The sequence below is a fragment of the Pinus tabuliformis genome, chromosome 6, assembly GCF_031772625.1.
Source record: "Pinus tabuliformis cultivar Carrire ecotype Pingquan chromosome 6, CPIR1, whole genome shotgun sequence".
Taxonomy (NCBI): Eukaryota; Viridiplantae; Streptophyta; class Pinopsida; order Pinales; family Pinaceae; genus Pinus; species Pinus tabuliformis.
Window position 1 is genome coordinate 340,395,290 of NC_142292.1, and position 10,570 is coordinate 340,405,859.

The 10,570-nt window shown below is 36.8% G+C and overlaps 1 pseudogene; it reads left to right on the top strand.

Moving 5' to 3' along the window:
- The first annotated feature begins 8,475 nt into the window (after nt 1-8,475).
- LOC149258690 (microtubule-associated protein 70-1-like) lies at nt 8,476-9,518 on the top strand (annotated as a pseudogene).
- Nucleotides 9,519-10,570: the final 1,052 nt, after the last annotated feature.

Genomic DNA, 10,570 nt, shown 5'->3' on the forward strand with positions numbered 1-10,570 from the left:
AGAAATTGTCCAAATTAGATGATGTTGGGGATTAGATAATGGAGGAAGTGTGAACTCATTTTTCGTTGCTAATATGAGAGGTCCAAATATTGAGGGAGGACGTAGAGAGGCTTCGGCTTACAATGGTGAATTTGACTACTAAGGTTGACAATATTTCTGCAAAGGTGGAAGGAATGGAGGTAACAGTGGAAGTGACAACTGTTGGGGTTCTTAAGGAAGTCTTTAGTATCCAAGACCCTCCTTCTCCTAATGTAGAAAATCCATGCGATCCTGAGGAGCTGGTGAATATAGAGATTCCAATGCAGACAAAGGCAGAAAATGCAACGCGATCGCTGATGGAGAACTTCCAGGAATGTAAATATATTTCAACTTTCTTTTTTATTAATGTTATGTAAATCAGTGCTCTATAATGTCATGTATTGGAGATTATACAAGATAAATTTGGTTAGAATCATTACATGATATAGGCAAGGTAGCAGTAGAATGCTTTTTGATCAGATTTGGATCTCAGTAGTTGATGAACAGTTTGTGAATGTAAGGTATTGGCTTCTTGACTAGTTTAATAAATATAAAGCTACCTGTTCCCTTTAAAAAAACAAAAATTTAACTTATAAGAATATTAAATATTTTATTTAATATATATATATACACTAAATATCAAATATATTTATACTTTTTCTTTTTAAAATTTAAAATTTTAATATAATTAATATTAAAATTTAATATTTTAACTAACATTAATATTTTAGCTATATGATATGTATCACTAAGTATACACTCTATCTATCATTAAGTATCTACCCTATTTCCATATGCAAGAGAAGTATATATCACATTTCCATATGTATAAGAAATGAAGTCCATGTGTTAAAAATAATTAAGAGTCGTGAATGCCACATCCTCGTATGTATAAAGAAATAATAATCTATTAGATGAACTCTAATTGATACGAACAATTATTAGGATCCTTTTTATTGCACTAAGAGGTGCTCTCCATCATAGTATGGTTGAGATATAATGTCATGTAAACATTTTAACTTAGACAAAAATAAAATAAAACATAAAAATAAAAATAAAAATTAATTTATTAATTTTCATAATTTATTACCAGTGGTTTTTGAGCTCTAGGTTTATGACAACCCATGTTATTAACCCATGGTATTCAAGTGGAATATAGCCTATTTAAAAGGGGAAATTAAAACAACCTAGATCCATCTTAACTATGGATCTACCAAGCGTGGAGAGGGATCAAATCTCTTGAGATGAAAACGTCTTTTAAAGTGAAAAGAAATTTGATCGCTCTCAGCGCTTGGTAGATCCAGAGTTAAGATGAATCTAAACCGGTCCTTATTTGATTAAAAACCCTTATTATTCACTATTTAGCTCAAGCTCCATTACATTAACATTTCATTCCTCATTCTCTTGAGTGAGAGGCTTATATTTCTTCTATGTTTCCAAGATCTTCAAGGTCAACATAAAAAATTACCATCTGGTACTAATATTTGTATAAATTGGTATGCGTAAATATATTATGTTATTTTGGCATGGCATTTGTAGCTTATTATACATCGATTAAAAAAAGGAAATTTATTAATTTTTTTTAATATTTATATAAATGGTAAAATCTTGCTAAGAAGATATGTTTACATACAAATATAATTGAAAAATTCCCTTTGACTCTTTTGGTATTGCATTTATGCTAAGTTTATTAAAGCTAAGTTATTACTTTTGTGCCCAACTCATGTTTTATGTTGATAGACATTCTTTGATGAGGTTTTTCCTCATGACATTGTTGAGGATTCATTGTCCTCAATAGGTGTCCCCTTTATCTTCCATGTGATGTTTTTTAAGCAAGAGTTCCTAGGGTAGTTTTCCTTGCTTGTCCACATGAAATGAATAGTTGTGAGATGTTGATGAAGAGATACAAGAAAGCCACTGGGAATTAAGTAGTTTCAATACATATCCATCCATCTGTGTGCAAAAGGTGGTGTATTGAATGAATCTTATACCAAACTTCCTTCCTTACGATACTTTAGTATACCTGCCACCTATCCATGCCATATGTCACAAATATCTAAACAAGATCATGGGAGAATTATTCGATCCTTTAAAGGAAATATTTGTCCTATGCGCTTTTATTTTACTCCACCAAAGATATGATCAGGCCTTGCAACTTGTATTTTTTTGTTATTTGTGAGCAAAATCGACCTCTGATTTGATCCACATTTTTTATTCTTATGTATGGCCAACTGTATTTCCACTAGTTTGTTTTTGGTAGAACTAGTGCCATAGATGTCTAGTACTCAACATGTCCATGTGGTCAATTATTATCTTTGAAGAATATATGGTTATAACCTACTCCACCAACATTCAAACTTTATACCAACTTCCTTTCATCACATCAACACCTCCTCCAATAGTTTTCCATTCACAGATGCAATATCACACATCAATTTGTAACTTGCATGACATGGAATAACGATTTGGCATCCGTCAAACTCAATATCCAAGGGAGGTGTTAGCGCTTGAAATTTCACCTCAGGCTGAGAAAGGTAAACCTCAAGGCTACATCAAACCATTTAGCCTCGTAGCTAGCCCTACGGGGCAGGAGAAGGCTCTCTCCGGCCTATCTCGGTAAAATCTTCAATGGATGAGATGACCAACAAGGTAACACTGATATTAGGCTAGTAAACTGATTAAAAAGGTTGATTTGGGGTTTTTTGGGTTTTTGGTGGCAAATTGAGGAATTGCAATTTTGGGTGCGGGGATTTGACACAGTTTCTGCAGGGGATTCTTTGGGGCGAGGTAGGAGACAGTATTGATGCCTTTGATTGAGGTGAGTGGATGGAAAAGACCGGTGAGGAGCTAAGGAGAGCAAATAATACTTTGAATTCTCCTTAAACAGTAGAAAACATAGAAATTAAACAAATTTAAAAGTAGAGCATGGCAAGCATGAATTCTTACTTTAACACTTCATTTGTTTAATATGCAGAAGGAAAGAAAGGAGATGAATCACATAACACACTTACAAGAACATTAAGAAGCACTCCATCAATACATGAAACCACAAGAATCCCAAAAAGGACTGCAAAACCCTGGTCTTCCTTAGCCAAAAATTGCAGAGATACAAGTGAAATAATACAATGATAGCTTCTCCCTCAAGAGTCCAACCATGAAAATGAGCAAGAAAGTACATAATATAGATGATCTAACCTCTTTCCCTGCGTCCATGGGTCGAGCTCACTATCCTAGGAGCTGTTTCAACCACTTCTAAACTAAGCACTACAAACTAGGCAGTCAAACAACTTGCCTCTATAAACTTGGAAACCAATTCATACATTTAATTTTTACCCTTTACATGAATGAATCTTCTAGAAGTGTTAAACAATAGTAAAAGTGTCTTAGAGTTACAATAATTACATCAAAGATAATCATCTTCCACCCCAAAAAGTCAAACTGAGTCAAATCTGCGTTTTCTGCGCTGTACAGTGCAATCTGGCAAAAAACTGCCTGACAGGTCGCGCCCCCCTGCCTGACGGGTCGCGCCCCTTTGGATCTCTGTTTGGGGTACTTTCAGGTGGCCAAATTGAGCAAAAGTGGGCTTGTTGGAAAGGTCTGTGAGTCGACGTTCCAACCCAACTAGAATTTTTGAATTTGGAGTTCATTTGCCCTGTCAAAAACCAATTCTCCAAGACAGCTTTCTGCAGTTCAAAAAAGTGGCAGAAAGTCAAATTTTGCATGTATTTTGACCTTCTGGAGGCCCAAAACTCCATAAAAACTCAAGTCCATCCATGGGAATATGTAACTTTGCATAAAAAATCAGGAAATGCTGAGTTTTTGTGAAAAAGAGTTGGTGAGACCCGTTAAAGAGCCAAAACCTGTAAATTACCAAAAAATGCCAAAATTACCCAAAATTCTCAAAAATTTTTGGGTTTTGAGCTGTGGCTAGGCTATTGAGTGCCATGATCTTTGAGTGAAGCCTCAGCCAAGATACGGAGTGGATTGGTCTTCTTTTTCCCTTTTAGGGCCTCGGACAACCGCCTTTGAAACATCTTCATTTTGGCCTTGCACACATGCATTCTTGCCCAGTGATGGTTTTTCATGTTCCTCAGCAATATCTTCTCTTGGTTGGCCTTATCCAACAGCCTCTCCAAGTGTGCGTTCTCCTGGATTAGCATAGACTCTCGGTCAGCAGGCAATGGGTCACCGGGTCTTCTACGGTTCAAGGTTCGGTCACTACGAATCCTCCATAGCTCATCAAGTGCTTTCTCATCCTCCAACTGTTTGTTGCACTGCTCCAGGTATGAGATTGTCCATTGTGCACCTTCTAGTCTTTGCTGCAACAAGCGGTTCTCTGCCTCCTTTTGTTGAATAGCCTCATGATGCTCCGAAGTAGGAGAGCGGGTATCAAGATCAATAATGTCAATGTCGGGATCACCGGTCATCTCCCCCTTGATCATGGGCTGCTTGCCCCTCTGTGCTACCTGTGCTGGTGAAGAAAGCGAGGCCCCTTCCACCCGATGTGGAGATAACACTCACTGAGCTGATGATGAAGGCGAGACCCCTTCCACATGCTGTGGAGAAATTACTCGCTGAGCTGCTGCAAACAAGGCCCTCTGGCCTCTCTGATAAGTGAGCTGAGATGAGGAACTAACATGTCTAGTGACAGGGATGTGATGCTGCTGTGATGGTCCTTCCTCCTCGTGAACAATCTTAGGATGTGGTGGTGGTGTTGTGCATGACATATACATCATCATACAATTTCATTTGCAAGGATGTTATGGGAGGTAGGGTTAGGGTTTAATTTTTTGATTTCTTAGGAAGAGGGGTAGGGTTTAGGGCTCTTAGCAATTGTGGAAGGGAAATTTAAATAAAAATGATAGGGAATATGGAATGGGAGGTGAAAAATAGGGAAGACAAGGGATACCTCAAAACAGCATATAAAACCCTAGCAATTTGACAACTTCAAGCCAAAGCACAATGGAGACTTCTACTTGCAAATGGAGACCTCTACAAATATAATCATGATCTTCTTAAACTGTAACAAGCAACAATTTTTCATGATTTGAGGGCCTACCTTACAAAATTTGGCAATTTGTGGCTCCTTGGCAAGTTTACTGGCAAATTTCTGTGGAGAAATCCCCAACGGGTCGCGCGCCCCTGACGGGTCGCGCCAGTGTAATTTTTGCACTGGCAGAGGGTGCCTGACGGGTCGCGCGCCTCTGACGGGTCGTGCGCCTTTCAGGAGGCTTTTGGAGGCCTTTTCAGTGTCATAATTAGGTGCAGTATAGCTCGTTGGAAAGGTCTTTGAGTCTACTTTCCAACCCAACTGAAATTTTTCAATTTGGAGTTCATTTGGCCTGTCAAAAATCAAATCTCCCAAGACTGGTCAAAAAGTGCCAAATGAGGCTGCCTCAAGGAAGAGTGCTGTTGCAGTCAACTTTTGAATGTCTTCCTCAACCCCAAATTGAGCTCATGATAGCTCATTGGAAAGATCTTTGTGTATAGTTATCATTTTACCCATCAAGAAAATCATTTGGCCAACCAAGCTAGGAGAAAACTTGATTTTCCCAAGGTCACTTCAGAGGTGTCTTTGATTCTCCTGAGGCAACGATATTCTTGACATTTCTCTCAAACCATGACACCTGTGTAAAAAGTGAAGGAGGTTTTTCTTCCTTGGAATGTTTTGGACAAAAACCTCTCTCAGTTTCCCAAAATTCATCTTTGATTGCTCTGAAACAGCTTTTGAGTGAAACTTATCCCGATGTGTGAAACAAGGAATTTTGTAGAAATGGAGCGAAATGAAGGGGATAGGGGGCTTCTAAATTCTTGAGGAAATTTTTGGGAGTAGGGAGGGATGTTATGAAGCAGGGGAAAGTGGAATCTCAGAGTTTGAGTGAGGGGAAGGGGTCCAAAAGGGCAAAACACAGGCCCAACCTAGAAAATTGCCAAGTTGTAGCAAGAAGCTAGGGTTTGTGCAAAAATGAGGAATTTGGGGGATCTCAGTGATGGGAAGTGTTTGATAAGGTACTTTAAGGATAGGGGAAGGTGTATGAACATCAGGATATGAGTTTTGTCGATGATTTGGCCGCCCAAGAGAAATTGGCTTGAAAACCCTAGGAGAGGGAAATGACCTTGCCTAGGCACAACTGAAGCATGAATAAGTTGTAAAAAGACTCATTAGACACTGAGATGATAATGAAAACCCTATGAATGATGATAGACTCAACTGAATAATGACATGGACCGCCATTTGGACAACTTTGAGAAGAGTGAGAGCAAACCCTAGACCTAATGCCTAGTGACCAAATTTTGCTTGAAGACTCACTGAAATAACAAAATTTGACCTTAACACTCTGAGACCACTTTGTAAGAGCATATTTGATCACTGTAGGAAGGCTGGAAAGACTGACACTAACAGGAGGAATTTAGAGGTATGTTAATTTTATATAACCACCCATTTTGGAGCATGTATTTTGTTTTATGGCATGGAACAAGGGTTCAATATCAAATTACTTTTGAAGTTGATGAATGCCATCAAATCTGATGTTGACAAGAAACTGGGTCACATTGTGGAGCACTATGGTCATCTTGTTCATCAGGTAGAGGTTTGAATTTTGGCTAGAGTAGCGCGGGCTGCACGCGGTCCACAACTTCAGAGATGCAAGGTAATATACTCTTTCTCTACTCTCTTTGATTATATTTCTCTTCGTCCATGTTCTTTTGTATCTCTGTCTTTGTTGACTAGATGTCAAACCAAGAATTGTTTCATCTCGTACCTACCAATGGCCTCCATGTTGAGAACTATATTGTTTATGCTAGGAATCAGACTCCTTATTTCCTTTTTGCAACCATGCGACCTGTTTTTGTTCTATTCCTATTTGGATGGACTCCACATCAGTACATTACTAATGGTACCCATTATCATCACTACAAGGAATCCTAATAAATGGGAAATTTTCCAGCCCCCAAATTAAAAATGTCACTAATGATACTATTATCGTGAATGTGTTTGATCACCTTTTTTTTATCTCCCTTTTGATGATATGTGTGAATTTTTAAATTCATTTAATAGGGCCCATAGTTTTAGCAAGAGGTATCACATGTAGTGTATAAGTTGGTTTCATATGATTCATTTGATGGATTGCATGCATCATGATTGTTCTACAACTTATAGAGGAGCTGAGGAAATTGGATGGAAAACTGAAGACTAATGAGATCCTTCGTAAAAATAGGGTACATTTCCCAACTTGAACTATTATATTGGTCTTCCTTTAGTTGCCATTCCAGGTTATGAAGAGACATTTTAAAATATAAATTGTGATGACCTTACATGATGCTTGTTACTATAGAACCTTGAGATAAAGAAAATAACCAATGAGAAGAAAGATGCATTGGTTACACAATTTACAACAGAAGCTACTCTTCGAAGGGTGCATGCTTCTCAAAAATATGATGACATGCCACCGATTGAAGCTATTCTTGCACTAGTGGAGGCAGAACTTAAACTTTCTAGGAAATAGGTACTTCCTTCCTGTGGAAAAATCAATTATTTGTCTTGTGTGCCATAGCTAGCCCCTTTAACTCGGGGATGCTTGTGGTTTATGCCTGTAGATTCCACACCACTACACTGGTGGATCGTCTTAAACTTTTTTCTATCTTGCAAATTATGAAATTATAGGAAGATAATAGGGCTTTGGAACAACTTAGCAAGTCAAAGGAAGCAACTTTGCTCGATGTAAAGAGGACAATGAAAAGTGTTTTAGAAAAGGATTCAATGGTTGATGATATTCAAAATAGGAACCACGAATTGGTGAAATAGATTGAAATTTGTCAGGTGTTGTTTCTGTTGTAGTTTACTTATTAATATTATGGAAATGTGCAACGCACTTAATTTTAATGTTGGTCCTAAATTCTTTAAATTGAATTTTAGTTATCTATGTAAATAAGAGAATAAAATTTTGGACAAGATGCACCACCAAAAAGAGCAGAGGTTGAGAAGCTAAGCCAAATTGTTTGTGAGCTTGAATAAGTTTTTCTTACTAGGGGAGTTGTTGCAAATGTAGTGCATGATTATCAACGGAAATTTCAAGAGTTGAATGTAAAAAAATCACATTTTTGTTTATTCAGAATGTCGTTTAGCTCTAAGCTGTAATAGAATTTTATTTTCACAATTCCTATATGCATTCAAAAGTTTGATTTGTTCCTGTGTTATATTGCTCAGGAAGAGAGGAAAACAATGGATAGAGAATTTGCACATGCAAAGGTTACAGTGAATTGAGTTGCAGTTGTAGTTGCAAAAGAATGGAAAGATTTCAATGATAAAGTTATGCCTATCAAGTAGTGGCTTGAAGAATGATGATTCAACTAGGTGATTTATTCCATTCAATTACAGTTCTTTGTCTGAGTCAGTGAAGTAAATTTTTGACAAGGACATGGATTTGGAAGGATCGTCTACTTGATTTGTCACTCAGAATGTACTACATTTTTCCTACAGGGTGAAATAACAAATTTAGGACAAGTTAGCCACTATTGAAAGAATTGCCAAGTTTGAGGAACAACTCAAAGTCACTATTATTTCTTTCATTTCTTTCCTCGTATCTTACTTACTTCCATCAAATAGTTTGATTATTAATTTTATTGTGCTTCTTCATAGCATGCTTGAGTTTCTATATACTTCTTGACATTTTAGGAAAAGTTGCAATTATGATTAAAAGTATGGGAAGATGGACTAAGGTCATCTTCAAATGGTGTTGTTCGCTTGGAGTTGTGAAGTTGCAACAATGGTTGTTCATGCCATCAATCTATAGGGGGTGTTAAAAGTTTATCAAGATCACCTTCAAATGTATTTGGACCGCGCTGGGTAGAAATCTCCCAACCAAGGGCTCCTATATTTATTAACACAAGTACAATTTTAAAACATGCAAAAGGAATCTCAAAATATTTTGATGGTGGCACATTAATTGAATGCATTAGGTCACTGAACAATAACAATTATTTTACAAATGGATTTGAGGGGAACCAATTAACTGAAAAAAATAGTGAGGTGTCAAAAAAAGATTGAATCACAAGATACATGGAAGGACAATTTAGATAACAAGCCACCTGAATTTGTAGAAATTAGTCAGGATGATATGATGTCAGGGTTGTTGTATGATATGTTCCAGAAGGAGGTCATAACATTGAGAAAAACCAGTCATGAGAAGGATAAAGTATTAAGGACAAGGATGATGAAACATAGGTATGTCGCCTTATCATTCCATCATAGAGTGCATTTGTCTTCATAAGTTCTTTCCAAAATCCATTGTCTTATGATTATAATATTTTTCTTGGAAATTCACAGTCATATGCTAGAAAATAAATTAGATACCTTAACAAAATAAATGGAGGTTGAAGCCAAAAAAATGTGCAGGGAGGTGTCTTCTATGGAGAAAGAGGTAGTTGCATTGTAGATTGACAAGGAGAATGATCAATGGGCAAGATGTCTGACTAGCTCGAAGTTTGTAAAGAAATATTAATTTATTTCTGGAATAATATTAGGAACTAATAGAGGAGGAATTCGTGGCAAGATGGAGTTTTGGGAACAAAATATCATATACCACCAGGATAGAACTTTACATACAAGTTCCAGGTGAAGGACCAAACAAGAAACTACTACGAATTTCCGTCAATGTATATGCACAAAGCAACTAGGGGATTTGGAGGGATAACTGTTGCAAGCAATCCCCTCATCCTTATTTTATTTCCTACTCTTGGTGGTGATATCACTCTGCTCATAGGTGACTGGTACAAGAAAAACCACACAATAAGTTGTTAATATGTCTCGAAAACAAGTACATCTTTTGAATTTAAAGATATTAACTATGTTCAACTTCACTATGACCATCAAAATGTTCTCTTACACTGCATCAATCTCGTACATTTTCTAGCTTTGGGCATATCATTTAGAGAGAACTTCACATGGGAAAATTGCTTGGTAATCTTGATGTTGTTCTCATTAATGGTTTTGGGCCAGCAAGTGGTGCAATAATCACAATGGATCAAGGTATATATCAATTCTCTATAACAAGGCAGATTGCTAGACTTATTGTGGACGTGTTTAGGTACCCAATGGTCCATAAGATGGAGTTGGTTTTGATTTTATCTGATAAAATATCTTTCTTGATCAATTCTTTTTACTTATATATCTAAAATGAGATATCTATTTATTTGTAAGGAAAAATTAATGCCTATAGATTTCAAATGTCGGATTGTCATCCACTTTGAACTTCAAGATCCAGGGTCATAAATTGAAGCTTGTGGAGGTGTAAGGATATAACATTGTTAAAAATGTATATTATTCTCTTGATATTCATGTTGGCCAAACCTAATATGTTCTAGTCATTGCAAACCAACCATCTTGGGACTATTACATGGTTGCAACTACTCATTTTACTAGTCCTATTCTCACTGGCATTGCCACTTTCCACTATAGAATTTTTTAGAAGAAGGTCTATGGAACAATTCAAAGAGCCCCAATAGATATTGTTTGGTATATGAACCAAGCAAGATCTATTAGTTTTGGTTCTTA